At 40.9% G+C, this 4,844-nt stretch overlaps 1 protein-coding gene across 11 annotated transcripts in view; it reads right to left on the bottom strand.

The window, feature by feature from the left end:
* BRD1 (bromodomain containing 1) overlaps positions 1-4,770 on the bottom strand; it is a 68,187-nt gene extending 63,417 nt beyond the window's left edge. The window contains exons 1-3 of one of the 11 annotated variants that reach the window (XM_048935964.1): positions 4,429-4,770; positions 3,919-4,002; positions 2,096-3,552 (exon numbers count right to left, since the gene is read on the bottom strand). The gene's annotated coding sequence lies outside the window, so the exon portion shown is untranslated. Of the gene's footprint in view, positions 1-2,095 lie in introns of all 11 variants that reach the window. The other 10 variants (XM_048935512.1, XM_048935580.1, XM_048936038.1 and 7 more) reach the window with 10 other exon arrangements.
* Between the last annotated feature and the right edge of the window lie 74 nt (positions 4,771-4,844).

Genomic DNA, 4,844 nt, shown 5'->3' on the forward strand with positions numbered 1-4,844 from the left:
TTCCTCTCCTGTATCCTGGATTCAGCCTTTATTCAAAGAAAGAAAGAAATCTTGCTCGCTGCCTCCATCAAGTCTGATAACTCAGAAACTTAATTTAATACATCACAGAGTAACTTTACTTCTAATTTCTTGCTGTCAGTATCAAAACTCTTAACATGTAACAAAGCACAAATTCTGAACACTCTTCCAAGTTAGGTCACTCACAAAGGTAAACTACCAAGAAAGAATCCAGTGTTAATACTGAGTTAATACTGCAGCTCTTACATAATTAAATTAGAATTCAATCAGAAATGAGACAAATCCAGTCTTAATTAGTTTACTACCTCTTCCTCATTCATTCTGGAAGACAGACCTGGTCTGCACATGATTAAGATGATACACAGTGGAAGAAGCGTTGCTGTGAATCCCTAGTCATTTACTTCTGAAGTAATCCCAAAATAGATGGGCTCATTCAGAATTAAAGCCCTGTCTTCTCACCTACGTGGGGAAGGGCTACAAAGCAAGGCAACATCAAAATCCAGGGAAGAAAAAATGAAATGAAAAAAGTCAGTCATGACTCAATACATGACATGCATGCAAACGCAAACAAGAAAACCAGGAGTACCTCATTGCTTCAGGAAAAAAAAAAGAATCCAAAGAAAGATATGCCGTGTTCAGAGTAATTTGATACTTGTATGTATCAGATAACAAGTAAGCAGTATTGAGCAGGTTTTCTTTGCCTTGTCTCGGACCTGGCTACCTTGGCCAGTGCCTGAGGCATCTCTCTATTATTCATAGATATCTTCCAAAATCACATATATACAAATCAGTATATATAGTATGGCTTCATATAAGAGAGAATCTTAAGATGCAAAAAAACAAAAGAAAACAACAAAAAAAAAACCACCAACACAAAAACAAAACAAAACAAAACCAAAAACCCATGCCACAAAAGTAGGATCTTCAACTGGAATATTCCTGATGGATGCATTCCAGCATCATCCTCACCCCACACAAAGTCCAAGCACAAATAAATCCTCTGAATATCGTGTCATAGTACAACTGCTTGCCAAAATTACACACTTACACTGCTGATGTGCCATTAATACAAGATGATATAGAGATTAGCCAGATGTTTATAACAAATTAGGTAATTAACAGGAAAGCACAAAGGCATCATGGTATTGACAGTGCATATTGCTTTAAGTTGCACACAACCACTGTGTGATCGTTCACTCTTTCTTTTCTGATCATCCAGCTTGACAGCTTGGATGTGACAAGTATAGCCAAGTGCCTACTGAAGTTTATGGAGTACATACGCTACATATATAAGCACTCTCTTATGTTAAGTGTTCTTAGAAACCATAGCCCTGCAATACTAAATTGGACTTCTGAATTTAGTACTACTGATCTTTATCTTCAGGTTTTGAGTCACCACTGTCTACAGAGTCCTGGAAGAGGATGTAGTCTATACAAGCAAAAAAAAAAAATTTTTTTTTTTTTAAAAAGCTTGCTTTATTTAATATATTATCTCAGTGCATACAAGAGGCAGTAATTATTTATGCTCAAATGTGTGAAGAATTATGATTTAATATGGTTTTTGTCTTAATGATTTCACATGGAAAATGCAATATAAGTTGTTTATGATGAAATTAAAGGCTTGAGTGATTTGGATATTAAATAAGCTTATCAGAGCAATTTTAGAGATAAATTCTGCTAAAACGAGGTAACACCAGCAAAATGCTTACTGCTCCCAACACTGGCATAACATTGTGCTGGCATATTGGTAGTGTCTCCAGTAGTAAACAAATTCAGGAAGACAGAACTACATCAATTTATCATTGCACTATCAATGTTATCACTACCATGGATGAAAAACTCAAGAGTAGCTCAGTGGCTGGACTCTGGAACCACAGAACACAAAGCTCTGTTTGCAGCAACTGAATCTCTACAATCGTCTCATAACTTCTAACAGGATATTGACAGAGAAACAGATACATTTAAGGAAATTCATGTTCTGTCACAGTAGAAGAGGACATTAAGCTGTCGTGTAGTTGCCAAACAGTTTTAGTTTTTTATTATGGCCTCCCTGGTATCGACAATGACAGTTACTTACTTACTGTTACTGCAGTGACATTTCCTTGTTTTCTGAACCTGTAACACCCATCCTCTGGAGAATCCACACAATTTCTTTGGGAGCATGATCTCTGATTCACAACATTCCACAAAACACAACAGGGAGCTAGGTATTCTGCAGTTTACTCCACGGACTGAGAAATGAATTTCAGATATTCATTTAATATCAGATCACTTTTAATTCATGTTGGCTTAAGTTAGAAGTGCAAATAAAGGCATTTATTCACAAAACCTGAAACAGAAAATTTTATAAAATAGAGGTGGGAAAATACTTTGAGGTTAAATAAGAATTTTAGTTACTTACTGTCAAGATGCCTTGCACAGACTTTTATAATATCCACCTTGTTAATGGATTACCCTTTTTTTTTTTTCCCCCTGCATATTTACACCTGACTGAATGCTTTGTGGAGAATCTGCAGCCTCAGACTAGCACTTCAGCACTGCTGCAACACCCACCACAAGCAGGCAGTCTGGAGCCTGCCCCAGGAACTGCAGTTGCTTTCTTTCTTTGCAGTCATGTCATCAGATTACCATCATCTCTTTGTTTTATTCTTCACATTAATCTACAGCTTGTGAAGAATTTCTCTGGTACCAGTTCACTCACATTGTTGAGACTGACTTTTGTTAAACTTCCGGTGTATTTTTGTAAAACAGAGAAAAGTTGCATCCGTTTCACCCAGACAGTATATGATACACTGACTGACTGACACACTGACTGGTTATCAGTAACTTAGGATTTAAAGAAATTATCAACTTTCATGAATTTCAACTTCCATTCACTCTTACTTACATTTTCATAACAGGTTGTATGAAAAAAATGAAGAGGTTCAGAAAAATGCTGATAGAAGCAGCGGAAAGAGCACAACAGGGGCTTCCTGTCTAAGTTTACTGTACATTTTTATTCTTCAATTATAAATTGTAAACTCTTGAAAGTTAAAGCCACTACAAAAATAAAGTAAAGCTGTCACATATTCATATGCCTTCCATGGCACGCTAAAAGCCGCCACAAAATTCCAAGTATAATTTAATGTTGCTACAGTTTTATTTCATTAAGAGGTGTTTTTTGAGAAGATATATATTTCATAATACTGCGTGCTAAATAATCACCACATTATCGGTTCACATATCAGTAGTAACAGTATTTTTAGCTAAGTTCCCATGTCTTTCATTGAGTCCATCTGATCAATCTGGCCAAGACAAAATTCTGCACTTAGACAGCTGTTGCCATATTAATGCATTGTTGTAACATGGAAAACAAGTAACTTTGCCTTAAATCACTTTGGTCTGGATATTCTACATTAGCAGTTCAGCTGTACTGGTAAAAACATGCTGTCAGTTGTAAGTAGAAGGACATGCACTCTTAATACTTACTTTGTTGCAAGTCTGAGCAGCACTAATCAAAAAGGCTTTGCAAGAGACCTCCACAGGAAGCATCAACTGAAACAGAATCATCCTTTAGATACACAAATACTATAAAAGTACAGCATATACAGTGACATAGAAAATACGTTCTAGAGCTCCACTAATCCAAATCAAAAGGGATGAGCCGATCTGCTGTTTTTGTTTTGCTCCAGATATTGATCTATGCCCAATAAAACATTTCTGACATTTGTTCAATTAAAAAAAACAAAAAACAAAACAAAAAAAAAACCCAAAAAAACAGAAAAAAAAAACAAAAAACAGCTAAATGATAAAGACAGCTCAGATCAAGAAACATGTACTTGCATAAATGCACTGGCTGGAGAGATATAGCTTCTTTCTCTAAGCATTATCTTAGTTTAGTTTTAAAGAGCAGCATCTTACCATTACTGTTACTACTGCTTTTCTCCTGCCTGTATTGCAATCAACGACACTGAAGTCAAAGCAGTAGCCATCTACGACTGCCACCTGGAATTCGACAACAAATGCTCAAGCTTCACCACATCACATCTTCATCCATCTCTATAGAATAACACGCGTTAGAAAACAGCACATCACCACACATCGCTCCCACTCTGACAGAGAAGCACAGCTCACCCAATGCCCTCACGGCCTGAGCAGCTCTCCTCGGGCAGGAGGGCAGCGGCAGGGCGTTACCCAGGAGAACGCCCAGATGGCAAGCACGTAGAGTACCGCTGCTCAGCTGGAACAGACATAGCGCACAGCCCTGACCCGGAGCAGCTCTCCCCGCGCTACGGGGGTGAACCCATCCAAACGTCATGAGGCGCCCTAAAGCAGGTAGCGGGCAGCAGGCAGAGCTACACACAGCTACGCAGAGCCAAATGCTCGAAGGCTATTAGACCACAAATACGCGATCTTAATACACAAACATACACAACAGCCATCGAATCCCCCGATACAGGACAGAACGCCGCTCAAGTCAGCGGCGCCCACCCGCTCGGCGTGCTGCGGAGCCGCCCACCCGGCTGGGCCTGAAGCGGGTCCGAGTCCCGCCGCGGCCACCGCCGACCGAGCTGCGAAGCTCCAGCTGCCTCAGCCGGGAGCTGGGACGAGCCGCAGCCCCAGCAACTCCCGTCCGGCCCCGATCCCGAGACACCTTTAGAGCCACAGCCACCCCTAGGGACCGAGAAAAGAAGGCCGCATCCCGCTGCCCGAATCCCGATGGCGCAGTCGCCCGCCGCGGCCCCGGGGGCGGCCATTTTGCGGCCCGGCGGATGACATGTTGTGCGTCGTGCGTGCCGCCGCTCGACGGTTGCGGGGCCGCCCCCCGCGCCCGGCGCCTGCGCAGC

The sequence above is a fragment of the Lagopus muta genome, chromosome 1 (assembly GCF_023343835.1).
Source record: "Lagopus muta isolate bLagMut1 chromosome 1, bLagMut1 primary, whole genome shotgun sequence".
NCBI classification, from domain to species: Eukaryota; Metazoa; Chordata; class Aves; order Galliformes; family Phasianidae; genus Lagopus; species Lagopus muta.